Genomic DNA, 17,000 nt, shown 5'->3' on the forward strand with positions numbered 1-17,000 from the left:
CTATAAAGAAAGAAACACAATCTCTTATTTTTCAGGTGAAAGAAAAAGCAGCCTCAGGGTAATGTATGCTAACAAATTATCTTCCCCCGGTTTCACAGATGCTGATAGAAGACATGAGATTTCTAGTCCAGAGACAAAGGACTTTATTATTCATAGCAATAGCAATAGCATTTTTTGTACCAGTTTCCCAAGCTGCAGTTTTAACAGGGTGAAGTGAAGAGACAGGTGACATTGCACAAGCCAGAGACTGCATTAGAGGAGGGGAGACCTGGAATCTTAAATCTTTCGTGGGAGGTAAGCATGCCTGCACTTTGCTCTGGAGGAAGACAATATTTCTACCTATCTTTCTTTTTTAAATTAGTGTATAAATTGGCAAGTAAAAACTCTATGTATTTATGATGTACAGCATAATGCTTCCATATATGTACACATTGTGGACTGGCGATCACTTCGCATACTTATCATTTTTTGTGTGTTGAGAACACAAAATCTACTCTCTCCGCCGTTTTCAGATACACAATCCATTGTTATGAACTGTAGTCACCATGATGTACAAGGGATCTCTTGAACTTACTCCTCCTGTCTTACTGAAATTTTGTGTCCTTTGACCAACATCTTCCTAATCTTCCCACCCCTAGCCTCTGTAACCACCATTTTACTCTCTGTTTTTATGAGTTCAATGTTTTTTGATTCTACATATATGTGAGATTATGTGTTATTTGTCTTCGTGCGGCTGGCTTTTTTCACTTAATATAATGTACCCACTTCCATCCTTGTTGTCACAAATGACAGTACTCCACTGTGTATACGTACCACGTTTTCTGGTTAGCCCTTGATGGTCACCTAGGTTAATTCAGTATCTTAAGTATTGTGAATAATTCTGTAACAAACATGGGAGTGCAGATTATCTCTTCTACAGACTGATTTCATATTCTTTGGCAATAAACCCACTACTGAGATTACTGGATGATATGTTGGTTGTAGTTTTAATTTTTTGAGGAGATTTCATGGTGTTTTCCATAATGACTGTACTAATTTAACCTAAATTTATATTAGCATATTTATAATGCTCTTCCCCCAACTCTACTTTGGAGTTAGGGCCTAGGAATGTGAAGAACTGGAAACCAGACTGTGATCAGCCTTAGACACACCCCCTCCTATCTTGTTCTTTCTGTTATTGAATAAAGGAAACTCTTGTTACCCTTTAGGTAGAAGATGGCTGTCACATAATCACGTTCTTTTCTTACTCTATGGCTTATAATATTAACGTCCTGCGCAGTTTTGTAAGCCTTTTCTTACCAAAACTCACAACTTTTTTCATATTTCATCAAAGCTTGGCTCTTCTAAATAAAAACCTTCTTTTTAAGATTATTCTTTCATTATTCATTCATTTATTCATTCATTCGTGCATCTAATTGTTGCTATAGAGTTGCCAAAACTATGTTCAGATCTTCAATTCTTGTCTTTGGTCAACATTTTATTTGCCTTTTAATTCTGAGTAAATACAAATGGAAAATACCCAATAATGCTCTGTTGTGTCTATGTACCACATTTTCTTTATCCATTCATCTGTTGAGGAACACTTAGGTTGCTTCCAAATCTTAGCTATGTAAACTGTGCTGCAACAAACATCAAAGTGCAGGTATCTGTTTGATTTACTGATTTTCTTTCTTTTGGGTATATACTCAGCAGTGGGATTGCTGGATTATATGGCAGTTCACTTTTTAAGTGCTGAAAAACAGAGTAAATAGGGTAAAGGGAACGAAAAAAATTAATTATCGACCTTATGTAATATTTTAAAATAAAAGTTAAAGATAAAAGGTTAAATGTAAAATTCCTAGGAAGGCATAAAGTATTCAACATAACTAGTTATGAGCAAATAGCAACCAAATCTTCCTTAATCCAGAAAATTACTCCCTTCTTTGCCAACATAATTTGCTTTTTATTTACTCTGAATATTTACTCACCAGAGGGTTTATCCTCCTTCTATGGCACTTAAAAGGATAAAAAACAAAATTACTTCAATGGCTTTTCAAATCTTAATTCCATGATTACCCAAAGGGAATGGTATTAATTCTTCTGAGGACTCCTGCACCAGAGCTTTCCAGTTAGCAGTGGGTTGTGCAGAAGTGTGTTGAGTAACTACAACTGGGCTCCACATATCGATCACCTCAACTTTGGGTGGCCAGAAGCAGGGTGATTTGCTGGAACTCCAAGGCTGGTCACCTCTGGTCATGTGCAGTCTCTTCTGTTGACACCAATATGTAATATTAAACAGAAATGATATGATTATTTTCTATGTGTACCATGATGTCTGAGGGTTAGGAAGGATTTCCCTGTGCCTGGTCTTCCTAGTAACACATGGTGTAGCTGGTAGTTATATTTTTTTCATAGCAACATTTATTAGCATCCAATTCCATCATATATAGTAATATTTTTGTCATTCGTATTTTTTGTGTCCCTGAAAACACAGTATCTTGTGCATGCAAATTCCCAACAATACCTGTAATAGAAATAAATTTTATTTATGGACAAATTAGTTTCCAAAAGGAGTTAAAGTTGTTAGATGGTAGAGGGTAAGACCAATTATTTTCCAGACCAGTATTTTTAAATTAAGAAGTTACACCCCTATTAGGAATGGGGATGGCGTAATTTAATATTGTTGTTCCATAAAGTGTCTTGGCTGAAGTACAGAGTATCTGCTGAAAAAAAAGATGGTACCAGAATTTGAAAGAGTTTGTTAAAAAATAATTGATACTAAACTAGAGGGTTTAATTTATTTTCAGTAAACTTCAACTATTGAGAGTTTTTCTTTCTCATATTCATAGAGCTTTCATAGCAGATGACTGTGAAGTGCCTCAGAAGAAGAGACATAGCAATCTGGAGCTTTATGAAATGTATTGTTAGTATGATTAGAACTCTGTACAAGCCTATAAATGAACAAATGCTGTTAGTGGCTATAGAAATGGAAAATAAAATACATGAAAGATACAATGGAGAAATAATTGGTAACAGTCCATGATGAAAAAATAAAACACGCAAGTCAGAGGAGTAGGTAATAGTTAATGTTTGAAAAACTGGGGAAAGGCTGATAACAACGGAATTGGAAAGCATGTTTCTGGGATTCAGTCTGGGGAGATCGATGCCTTTAGTGGGTGAGTAGGAAGAAGCAAAGGCAGAAAAAAAGAGCGAAAGAAGCTAAGTAAACAGAGAAAACTTAAGTAACCCAGGGAGTGTGTGTTAAAGAAACTAGAGTGGAAGAAAACTACAAGAGACTTGCTGCAGACTAACAGCCTTTTAAGAGAGAGCTCCAACAAAAAAGGTAAGACTATACCATGATACTTAATCTTTACGAGTGCATTAATCATCTGACAGAGAGGGGTGAGGAAACGGAAGCATTCATTATTTCTCTTTGGCATTTCCAGGAGATGAATGACATGAGATGGTACAGTTGAAGAAACACCAAGGCCAAGGAAAGGTTTTTCTCAAGAAATGTTACCTGGTTGGCAAAACGGCCAAAAGGAAATTGTGATCAATTGTAAAACCAGAAGAGAATGAATGAAAGAGACATCCGTGAACCTTCTGAATAGGAAGTTCATTGAAATTAATCCATTTGAATCAGTTGGATGAATGCGGAAGATAATTAATATTAATTTCTGATTGATTCTTACTTAGTGTTTAGCTTTTATGTCTTCTAAATTCAGATGGTGGATGAATGTAAGAACTACGTGATTTTTCATGAGTCTAAATTTTATCAAATAGTGTTAAAACACACTGATGAAATAATACACAGTAACTGACTCATTGGCACTAAAAAAAAGAAGCAAGGTTTTAGCAATATTGTTGAAGAGGATTTTATTAAAACTATACTTTTCATATGGCTAAACTATAATGGTATTTTGCAGTAAGACAAAATAGCTACATAGGGTCTTTGAGAATTATCCAGAAAAGCTAACAAATTTCCCCAAGATGAGGAAACAAAAATAAACTTGCTCAATGATTTATATTGAATATACCTTATTTACAGTCTTTTTTGTTGTTGTTTTTTTGAGACAGAGTCTTGCTCTGTCGCCCAGGCTGGAGTGCAGTGGTGCAATCTTGGCTTACTGCAACCTCTGCCTCCCAAGTTCAAGCGATTCTTCTGCCTCAGGCTTCTGAGTAGCTGGAACTACAGGCGTGCGCCACCACGCCCGTCTAATTTTTGTATTTTTAGTAGAGATGGGATTTCAACATATTGGCCAGGCTGGTCTCAAACTCCTGACCTCATGATCCACCCGCCTCAGCCTCCCAAAGTGCTGGGATTACAGGCATGAGCCACTGTGCCCAGCCTTATTTACAGTCTTTAAAATTCTAAGACAAGCTGGTTATAAATCTACTGTTGAATGTGGATTTTTTGGTATCTCAGGGTCAACATTCACTATGTTGCTGTTCATTCAGCTCTGTCAAAACTCAAATCATTCACAAGAAAAAAGTTATGAACAAAACACCCTTAGCTTTTTGACACGAGTTAAACATTCTTGTTTTGAAACTGAGTATGAGTCTAGAGGCTAAGTAGCTATCCCCAGATCATAAGGCAATAGGGACTACTTGTTCCTGAAAAGATACAGCCTCATTTCTGCACTGTGTGTTATGCGATGACTCATTTGTTATTCCGGTTAATCATGTACAAAGCTATTCAAAAGAATTCCGGATCAACATGAATAGTATTATAAATCCAGGCAGGAGTTCAGAGGTTTTTATAAGAGATATCTATAATTATTGCTTAGACTGCCAAAAGCACAATAAAAGAAACTACAACTCTGAATAGCAGGCATAAAATTCATATTAGCCTTACGGAATACACACAGATTACACTAACATTCAATTAATTCAAGGTTAAGGCTACATCCACATTTGAAGAGATAGCAAAGTGAGGATCTCCATTATTTTGTAAGTCATTGAGCAATACATTGGACTGTTGGCTGCTATATTTAGTATAATATGATATAGCCTTTGAAAGGTTATTAAAAGTATGATTTTTGTAAAGCTTTTATTTTTTAGAATATAAATGTTAAGTATAAAAATTCAATCATCTCAGCATGTGTAAAGAAAGTTAAAAAAAAAGCTTGAAATTCCACCACCAGAAATAACCACTGTCAATTCGTCTGCATCAGCATTTCACTGACTGCATACTATTCCATTTTACATCTGTGCTGTGTTTCACATAAACCAATTTCACATTGATGAAATATGGTTTGCTGTAAATTTTTCACAATTATGAAAACAATCATGGATATCTTTCTGTCTACAATGATTTCCATTTGTGATCTTTTTTTCCACAAGATGCCCCAGAAATGTGATTGCTGAACATTTTATATCTTAATATATTTTTTCAGATTTTCTCATCAGAAAGTTTATATCAATTTGCACTCCTTCACTATAAGATAAACGTACCCATTATTAATACTTGGCAACTCCAGTCTGTCAAATTTTTAATCTTTTCAAGACACTAGAGAAAAACTTGTTATATTATTACTTTTAATTCTTTTTAGATTTTAGAGATAGGGTCTTGCTTTGCCATCCAGGCTGGAGTCCAGTGGCACAATCCCAGCTTGGTGCAGCCTTGATCTCTCAGGCTCAAGCAAGCCTCTTGTCCCAGCCTCCCATGTAGCTGGGACTACAGGTGTGTGCCACCACACCTGGCTAATTTTCTCAATTTTTTGAAGAGACAGGGTCTTGTAATGTTGTCCAGACTAGTCTCGAATTCCTTGTCTCAAGCAATCTTCCTGCTTTGGCCTCCCAAAATGCTGGGATTATAGGTGTGAGCCACTGTACCTGGCTAAATATTTCACATTTTATTTTAAAATTTGGTTGTATTTTCAAATATTTGCTGTGAGTTGTGGGGTTTTTATTGAGGATATTTTTCCAGTGTCTTCTTTTTAATTAGTTATTTTTATATACATTTAAGGTTTACATTATGATGTTTTGAAATACATATGCATATGTATGTGTATGTATATATATATATATACACACACACACACATAATTACTACAGTCAAGCAAAGTAACATATTCATCACTTCATGCAGTCATCTTTTTTGTGGTTAAGGGTACTTAAAATCTACTGTCCTTGCAAATGTTCAATATACAATACAATATTTAACTCTACAAATGTTCAGTGTACAATACAATATTTAACTCTAGTCCTCAATGCTGTGCATTAGCTCTCTAGACTTATTCATCCTATACAATGCAAGTTTGTAGCTTTTGACCTACATCTCCCCATTTCCTTCCACTCCCTGCCCCTGGTAACCACAATTCTACTCTCTATTTCTATCTATTTGACATTTTTTGGATTCCACATATAAGTGAGATCATAAACCAGACACAGAAATAACCTATGCCAATATATAGAAGAAACAATTTCCAAGATATGGAAACAACCAATTCATCAATGAATAAATGAATAAAACAATTTTGGTGTGTATATATAAACTGAAATTGTGTGTGTATTCATTATCTATCTATCTATCTATCTATCTATCTATCTATCATCTACACACACACAACATATTTATACATGTCTTCCAGATTCATTCATGTTGTCAGAAATGGCAGTGACTCTTTTTTGTTTTGTTTTTTGAGATGGAGTTTCGCTCTTGTTGCCCAAGCTGGAGTGCAATGGCATGATCTCAGCTCACTGCAACCTCCATCTCCCGGGTTCATGCAATTCTCCCGCCTCAGCCTCCCGAGTAGTTGGGATTACAGGTATGCGCCACCATGCCCAGCTAATTTTGTATTTTTTTAGTGGAGATGGGATTTCTCCATGTTGGTCAGGCTGGTCTTGAACTCCTGGCCTCAGGTGATCCACTTGCCTCAGCCTCCCAAAGTGCTGGGATTAAAGGCATGAGTCACCGGGCCCAGCCATCCTTTTCTAAGACTCAATAATATTTCATTGTATACACATATACAAATGTTCAGTGTACAATACAATATCTAACTCTACATTTCATTGTACTCTAATATTTCATTGTATATACATATACAATACAATGAAATATTGTGGTGTATATATATGTGCATACATACATTTACAATTTTGGTATATATATATTTGGTGCGTGTATACGTATTTCTATACTATATATTATATATAATGTTTGTATATATTGTTGTGTATATATTACAGTTATTACTACAGTCAGCATATTTATCTGTATCAGGGTAGCTATAGCATTGATTCATTCATTTGACAAAAACTTATTAGGCAACTACTATGTGCCAAACACTGTATAAGAAATTTATCACAGGGCAGGAGAGAGCACATGTCCTGTCCTCAGAGAGCAGGAAAGAGCAGAAACACTACAAAAGTAGTAACAAACAAATGCATACAAAATAAATTATTGATGATACAGTTTTAGGTCCTGATGAAATATGCAGAAAATAGAAAACTGGGGATAGAGAGGGAATGGAGGATGGATTGTCGTAACTTTGTCCTTAAGGATATGACTTTTGAGCTGAGACATGAATAATGAGAAGGATTCAGCCACTGAAGTTCTGAGAGATCATGCTGGGTAGAGGGAAGACAGAGCTTTGTAGGTCATGGTAAAAATTATGGATTTTATTGTTGCTGTAATGGGAAGACATTGTAGGCTTGGTACTTTCTGTGTGTGGAGAGTACTTGTCGGTTTTATGTTGTCAGTTGACACTGCTGTCACTGCACACTGTAATAACTGGATGACTACATTTTCTGGCTTTGCCTAAGTGATGGTGCTTTGACAATGGGTAAGATAGATCAGAGACCATAGCTCTCTGGACTTGTCTATTTGTTACAAAAGAGGGCTTCGAGTGGTCCACACCTAAAGCACCAGCTATGTTTGTTGGCAACTGAATGAATGATTTCAGTAATAAGATGCCAAAATGGAATTACATCATCTGACTTAGTTTGGCAAAAAAAAAAAAAAAAGAAGAAAGAAATAGTGCTGAATATAACTCCATTCTGATATGAAGTACTAGGTACTTATGGAAGCCCTGCAAAAAGACAGGGTCTCTCTCTGTTGCCCTGGCTGGAGTGCAGTGGTGTGATCATGGCTTACTGCAGCCTCAACCTCCTGGGCTCAAGAGAGCCTCCTGCCTTACCGTCCTGAATAGCTGAGATTACAGATGCACACCACCACGCCCAGCTAATTTTAAAAATTTTTTGTAGAGATGGGGTCTCTCTATGTTGCCGAGGCTGGTCTCCAGTTCCTGGCCTCAAGTGATCCTCCCACCTTAGCCTCCTAAAATGTTGAGATTACAGGCATGAGTCACTGTGCCTGGCCCATACTCTTTCTGTTTTAAGTTTTAACTCCAACGTACCATAAATGGAAAAAATCATTAAGGAAGTTTTTTTTTTGCAAGAAAGGATTTCTTTCCTTACTTCATATTTTTTGCTATTACAGAAGCTATTCATATGCATTGTTGAAAATTTAAAAATAAAAACAAGCAAAAATGGCAAAATAAACTGTATTTCGACTACAGAGATTACCATTGTGAATACTTTCATGTATATTATAAACATACATTTACCTATTCTGTCTCCTATGCATGCATTTTTAATTCATATGAGATGATACTGCTTAATTTTATTCTGTACATCTTTCAGTCACTTTTCAAATTCTCATTTCAATACATTTTTATCTCATTTAAAGGTCACATCATTTTCAAATGTCTTCAATTATCTATAAAATGTCCTTCACATCTGGTATGTCCAAACATTGTCAAAGTGGAGTTTGTACTTCATCTAGGTATTTTGTGTCCGTTGCTCCACTCTTTTTCATGATAACAAAGAAACTAGGCCCTTTGTACAACCTGATAAAAGAGTGTCTATTGATAGACACGCTTGAGTCTGTGGCATGATTTCTCTTCATCCTGTGATGGAGGGGAAGGCAGTGGTTCTCCCTTTCCTCCCTCACCTAACTCTTGTGAGGGAAACTTGGAGAGATACAGTAACGGGCTTGATACGAATTTCGCAGAGTTTTTAGACACAATGAATTGGTATCTAAATTATGCTTGGAAAATTCCAAAGCAAGAGACAGTAATCTGCTAGCTGCCTTGTAAGCAGAGTCACGATGGCAGACATGAGACCTGTATTTCTACCCATGACACCCATGGTGGGTCCCAGGAGCAAACTTTCTCCACAACAACTGTAGACTCTACAAAGAGAACAACAGATGTCAAGAAACTAAGGAAGTTTCCGCTAGAGGAGATGGAACATTCACACCACAGGAAGTACAACTGCTGTTTCCAGCAAGGACATTTCTAATGAGTCAATTTCAAATATCTACTTACTACATCAAAACATTATAGTCAGATAATATTTTTTCTGTACCCTACCTCTCCTTTCCACCCCAACCCTGGAAGAACAAATGGCTGCCCAGTGGACAGAGATGCAAGTAGCCAAGGTATGAAAGGGAGAGGAAGATGGCAGCCCCATTCCTGTCCCGGGAGGACCCCACCCTGGATCCAGCCTGCAAGAAAGAAGCTTTGACGAATAAGGAAATTTGGAGTTTTCATTATTACAGTTTAATTAGAGGAATGAATGCAGCTGCTGTGACTTCAATTTGGAGACTTATTTGTTATCCAGAGGTGACCAGAAATACAAGTGACCTACCTGAGATTTTTCCATCAAGGCTGGTGGGAGGTATTATACAAACTGCTTTGTGATTTTACCCTATTATGTTCCACTTGTTCAAGGCACTAATTATGGGCAAATAGTTGCTCTCTTCTCATGGAAAATAAGAAGAAAATAGCAAGTGTTCCTTTAAAATTCTTTTTACTTTATATGCACGTATCCCCTCATGGTAAATATCTCCTTTGAGAGTGAGCTTCTTAACTTAAACTATTAATTTTTATTGTCATCATGCAAGCAGATATTTATATTGCACCAGATAATTTATAAAGCACTTTCATATTCATTACCTTTATTGCCACATTTTTATTGACTGTATCCTCTCTATATTCCCAAGTTACATTTGCATTATAACAGAATTCTTGTTTTCAACATATCTTACTGTGTTGCCTTCCAGCTTCCAGTTCCATGAATGTTTAGGTGTTTCCAAAATTAGAACTGAATTCTTATTTTCAGGAACACAAAAAAAGCACACGGGGTGCTAGGATGTCTCGTGTGTATTTAGGAAGTAGCCTATTCCATAAGTTGGGTGCCATTTGGTCATTATCCTAAGGAGAAAGATGCCAGAATGCTAAAGGGTAAAAAACAAACAAACAAACAAAAAAACAAAAAAACAAGCAAATGTTTAAAAGCCACACTGACCATAGGGCATTTCCTTAAGAAGATAATAAGCTTCTTTAATTCAGTTCAGCAAACTGCGTGTCCAGAACTCTTCCAATGAAGAGAAATAAAATGCAAGAAAGAAGGGAAATTAAAAGCTGCCAGATTTGGAGAGGAAATATATAATATTCACAGAACAGCAGTTCTAATTAGACAAATAAAAATTAAGAAAAGGTAAGAATTCTGTAAGAAGTAAAGCAACGCTCAATAATTATATCTCTCTTTCTTGCAGAAATAAATGATAGGGTAGTCCACTGTCAGCATTAGCAGCAGTTTAAGAAAAATGACTCACTTCTCTCTCTTGACAAAGACACTGAGTAGAGTGTGAAGTAACAGTATAGGGTCAGACTGTTAAATATTTCAGAAGAGGGAAGAGAGTTTTTCTCATTGTAAAGAAAGAATTTCACTTCAGACAAGTGGGAAGTTCTTTAGTAATTCAATTGGGAGGGGTATAAGAGCTACTGAAAAATACCATGTCTTCATTTAAAGACAGACTGTTTAGAAGCTAGTATATAAAGCCAAGCTACCTTTATAGATGCTTTTGAAAACCTCACTATTCAGTACCTGTTAGGAGAGAGGCGGGTGCTTCAACCAACAATGGCTTGTTTGAAGGGGTCAGGAATAGAAAGTCATTCCAGAGGCTTGGTGCTCATTGATACTGGGACATAATGCACCTCCTTAGGCTCTATTTTAGTATAAAAACATCCTTACTATTGGTCAGAAAACCTTGCACTCTTATCCTAATAACTTTGTTCCAAGAGTCAGAAGCATTTTGCACCCACAAGGCTCTCGTTGGTTAAGACTTCAGTGTTATTTTCCGTCCAGGTAATTATAAGTTGCAGGAACATCTTCATGGTCTATAACATTGTTGCACATATGTTATAACAAAACACTTAATCAGTAATAGAACCAGTTCAGATAGTTAAAGAATGTATTTGGTGTCTATCAGTGTATGCCACTAAACTAGCACAGAGCAGATTTAAAAACAATGCTCCATGCTTTTAGATCTCTAAAAACCTAAACCAAGCTAATAGATACAAAAAAAAATTCAGGTTGCCTTTAAATTTTTCTTTTAAATTTCAAATGATAATTTCATTATTTCATAATAAAAATACTTTTTTAAACAAAAAGAAGAAAATAAAAAATATACTTCGGAAATAATTATCCTCTTGTTTTTGGCCTCACTCATGCAATAAAGAAACAATGAAAAACTATACAGGTATTCTCTATCTTCCAGGGCTGAAAAGACAACCCTTCATCAAATCACTGCTCAATGAGAGGACTTTTATGGCAGATTGTATTTTGCAAATATTGTTGCAAAAATATGCGCCATGAGCTTCCGAAATCTTGCCACTTCCTCAACAAGAGAAGATACAAAAGAAGAGAAAGGGTTTTTCTTTCCTTGAAACTAGGCTGGACTGTGTGGCTGTCCTGACTAATAGAGGATTTGAGAACTGACAATATGCAACTTCTGAGGCTAGGTCACAAAAACGCCTGGACCCTTAGAATGTTTAATCTTGAACTCTCACAAGCAGGCGATGAGGAAGCCTAAGCAATCTGTGGACAGACTCACTTAAAAATATAGAAGCAAATTAAATGTTTTTCTATATTAAAATGTAGAAACAAGGGCTTCCAAACTGGGGTTTAGAGTGTATATATGTATACAGGCATATATTTATATGAATATGTTTATATGTATATATATACACACACACATAAACAAATTCTCTCCATATATACATACTCTATATATTTAGAGTATACATATACACAATATATAGAATACACATATAACATGAAAAGAAACAATGGGGCCAGGAGTGGTGACTCATGCCTGCAATCCCAAAACTTTGGGAGGCTGAGGATTCAGATCACTTAAGGCAAGGAGTTCGAGACCAGCCTGGCCAGCATGGCAAAACCCCGTCTCTACTAAAAATACAAAAAAAAAAAATTAGCCGGGCATGGTGGCACGTGCCTGTAATCCCAGCTATTTGGGAGGCTGAGGTGGGAGAATTGCTTAAACCTGGGAGGTAGAGGTTGCAGTGAGCCAAGATCTTCCCACTGCACTCTAGCCTGAGTGACAGAACAAGACTCCATCTCAAAAAAAAAAAAAAAAAAAAGAAAAGAAAAGAAAAGAAACAATGTATAGTGATTTAAAATGATAAAATTATGTATTTTCAAAAAATAGTGGTTATGTGGTGCATAATTTTAAATTAATTTTAAGTTAAAAAGGCTATAAGGCAGGATCAGCCATTTCTGTTTTTGTTACAGATGGATATAAATAGATATCTGGATATTTAAATATCTTGGTAGATGAATATAAAATTCTAGAAGACGTATCAAAATACCGACAGTAGTTGTATATAAGTGGTAGGATAGTAAGTGATTTTGATTTTTTTTCATATTTCACTTATCTGTATGTTCCAATTTCTTTTCCAGTTAGCATGTATTATTTAAAAATAAAAGTTAGAAGATTATATAACTCGAACTATTTCAATTGCTTTAAGCATTTGATTTGCTCATTCTATTGCCCATTGTGTTTACATAATGCTAAGCAGCTAGAAATACAGTTCTCTTAAAGCGCCTGGCAGTGCCCTTTAAAAATGTGTTTCTCTCAGATGTCTATGAATGCTTTTTGCAGGTGGCTGTGTGGGGGATGTAGAAATCTCTTCTTTGGGAAACGAAAAAAGAACTATAGATTACTTCCTTCCTTGAAAAACACTCCCTCTTGCCCTTACTCAAAAGACTTGTATGCTTGTTTCCTGTGTGATGTTATCAGTGATCTCTCAACAGCAGCTGCTGTGGTGAAATCCATGAACTTTTTGACTTTATGTGGATTTGTAAAAAAATTCCTTGCTCATATTTGTTACATAACCACCAAGTTCATTGATTTTTATGCACAGATATGGGTAGTTTGTGTATTTCTCAAATAGTTACTTTTTAATATTTTCTTTTATAAAGAAGATTTCAGGAAGAGTAAAAAATAACCTGAGACAACCTCCCTTTTCTTTTGCTAAGATGGTCTTCTAACATTGAAAGAAGTTCCATTTAACATTCCCCGGCTCAAAGTGGTGTCCCTAGTGGAAAGGGCAGGCCAACTCCCATAAAACTTGTGTTCTACCCTTTCTCTTGGGACCCTCCTCTCCCTTTCCCCAAAGTTGTACAGACAGGAAAAGCACCTTTGCTACCTGGATTTCCAACCCACATCTCTATGGTAGATGCCATTTTAGAGAACACTTTTCTAAAAGACATAGATTTGCTTAAATATATTCTGGAACAAAATGGGACATCTTTTCTGCACTTATGGGGACTAAAAGAAAGTGAAATAGTTACTGTCTTGAAAAGCCAAGACTATGTTCAGATGGATGCTTTGTCCTCACTCTGCATAATTCCTGCAACTTGTTAGAAGCCCTTTATTGATTAGACTACAACAACTACCCACGAACTACTAGAAAGCATATGGTGTGTCAGCACAGAGAAGATATATTAAAACTGACACCGAATGAAGAATTTAAATGTAAAAACCATAACTCTTAAGATATTCTTATCCATAGAAAGATCTATGTGATAGAAACTCATAATGAAAGTCATACTTAATTTCCATTTTGTTTACATTTGGTTGGCTCAAGAAAACCATAACACTGGACGTATTTGATCTAAAATGTACACATATTTTTTTCCTATATGATTAGTGAAAAACTTAACAGAACTCATGGTGGTTAAAAAGTATTGGTACGATACTTAAATTTTGTAATAAAAATTCCCGAACTGGTCAGGGCTTCTGGCCAAGAAATATGAATTTACAAAGGAAAGTAAGTATCTCACTTTCTGGGAAATGTTATTAGCTTTTCAAGGGAGGATTTGTGATTTGTCAGGGCAGACCAGGGTGCTTGGCAATCTGGCTTTCGGAAGACGAGGCTGTCCTCCTCCCTGGGAGTGCCTATACTGTGTTTCCGACCTCTGTTTTTATTTTCTGAAATGCAAATAGGATCAAGTTTTTCTTTACAATTTGAAATAAAACAGGATATAAGACTTGACTATTTTATATATAACTTGAACTAAAATCAAAATTTCCTAATACTTAAAAATGCTACTGAGGGCTAGTTCAGATATACTTTTCTGTGAGCTCAGATATGTATTTTATACTTCATTAAAACATTATAATCCCTGCATGTAATTGTGGGATTTCTTTATAAGAAATGTAACTTAATGTTTCCAGGGGTTTCCAAACCCCACTTTACACTGGAATCCTGAGAATATTTTTTCTTGAAAGCATATTCCAAAGCTATCTAGATTTATTTAATCAGTATCTCTAGGATTAGGCCCAGGCTTGCCGGAATCAAAGCTGAATTCAAAAAAAAGTCGGGGGAAGGAGGGAGGTTGAAATAAACAGGTGAGCAAAAAACGAAAGGGATTATTTCCTAAAACTTACATGGGACATTTTTTATTTGTAGTTTCAAGAATATTGAAAAGCAGTTTTGTTATTTTCATTTGTCATTGTATCATTAGTATTTTCCCATGTCATTTAATAATACTTTGTGGTCAAGAATGTAAATATTTTAAGAAAAAAAAAATTGAAGAAAGGATGTAAAACATATCTCTTATGGGCTAGACTATATTAAAGTATTTTGCAAAGTTTCTACTTTCTACTATGAAGTCAGTATTTTATTAAACTAATTTTTTAAGTAACTGGAAGACTTTTATTTCTACCAATATGGCAGAGAAAACATGCGGTTTATCGTATCTAAACCTACTAGATAAAATGAAAAAGCTAATTTTCAAATACTGACCTGAGCTGAGGATAAGCACAAGCAACAAAGCTCAGTATAAAACTTATACTGCAGATATGGGATTATCCAATACAGCATATATGATAAATACCTAAATATATAAGGAATAACAAATGAAATAAAAAGGGAAAAGGTATAAATGGCCAGACATATTTAATATTTAATAAAGAACTAAATAAACCTTTCAGAATAAATTATGTATACTTGCCTGCTACTTTACATCAGAAATTCAATGAATGGACTAAAGAACATATTAATCAAAGCAGAAAAAAGTCTTAGTGTACTGAACTGAAAAAATAAACCAGCATAAGCCCAAGGTGACCAAAAAGAGGAACCATAAAGTTTTGAGTGACATAGATTATAGAAAAATAACATGAAGTATATGTCTTATTGAAGATCTAGAAAGAAAAAAATAGAGAGATAGATTGAGCAAAAGAATGAGAAATAGATCCATTTGAATATGATGAAAGATAAACATTCAATAAGGTATATACTTAAACATATCATAAGCAAACAGCTGAACACAAAAACAAAACCGAAAAGAATATTAAAGGTAGTCAGAGAGAAAAGATAAAATCGCCTACTGAAAAGTGGCCATAAGACCCAAAGCTGGCATCATAAGAGAAGCCAACAAAAGAGTGGGTTTACGTATCTTCAACATGATGACAGTAAATAGATCTTAACTTAGAATTCTAAATGTAGGAAGTCCATCTTTTAAGAGTGAAAACAAAACAAAGATGGCCCCCAAAATCTTACAAAAGAATTATACTAGTCCCTCATTGATAGAATTCTGAAGGATATGGTTTACAAAGAAAACAATGTTCGCAGAAGGAAGCTGCAAGATATAATAAAAAATGTAAGCAAAAGAAAAGGTAAATATAGAAATAAGTGTAAACAAACAACTATTTTATAAAACATAAGAATGCTGTGTTGTGTGTGTGTGTGCGTGCGTGTGTGTGTGTGTACACCATCCTGAGAACACCATTTAAAATTTCAGGCTAAACTCACTCATTTATGAGCATGAATACCAAAACTTCAAAATGTCTTAGCAGATAAAATCCAAAAATGTATTGATAAGATAATGCATTCTGACCAAGTTTAGAGCATTCCAGGAAGATCAGGTTGACTCAATATTAGAAAACAAATTTATAAACTGTATCATGTTCATGCAGAAAAAACATTAGATATATTTTAATTATTTGGTTAATTGGATTAACAATGGATATTAATATACCATTAATGTTTAAAACAGAACAAAACAAAAACTCCTAGTAACTTAGGAATAGTGGGGAAGTTTTATGCTCTAATAAAACACACACAAAAATATATTTCATCAACATCTTATTTAATTATGAAATATTATGCACATTACCATATAGTCAGGGATATAATTGATTTTCTGCTGTTACCACATCTATTCAACATTGTTCTTCAGCACCCAGTCACCACAATAAATAAGAAAAAGAAACGAATAGTGTAAGGTTTGGAAAGAAAGAGGTAGTTACTATGATTATTCATATCAGCATGGAGAGACAGAAATATAATGTGAGCCAGGAAGGTAATTTTTCTAGTTGCTATATTTATAAAAAAATTAAAGTATACAAATTAATACATTGTGCTACTTATGTAATGATAGAGAACATAAGGCAGAAACAGATCAGGAATGGTTTAGAAACAGATCCATACATATGTGGAAAATTCTCTGAATGTTAGAGGTTCTTTGCACTTCAGTGCAGAAAGGAGAGTTATTCAATAAATAATGCTGGAAAAATTTGTTATCTATATGGGGAAAATAAAATTATATTCTTACTTTACACCATAAACAAAAGTCAGTTTATTATGTATCAGCAACTTAAAATGTAAAAGGCAAACTTTTCAAAATGTAAAATACAGCAAAGG

The sequence above is a fragment of the Pan troglodytes genome, chromosome 5 (genome assembly GCF_028858775.2).
Source record: "Pan troglodytes isolate AG18354 chromosome 5, NHGRI_mPanTro3-v2.0_pri, whole genome shotgun sequence".
NCBI classification, from domain to species: Eukaryota; Metazoa; Chordata; class Mammalia; order Primates; family Hominidae; genus Pan; species Pan troglodytes.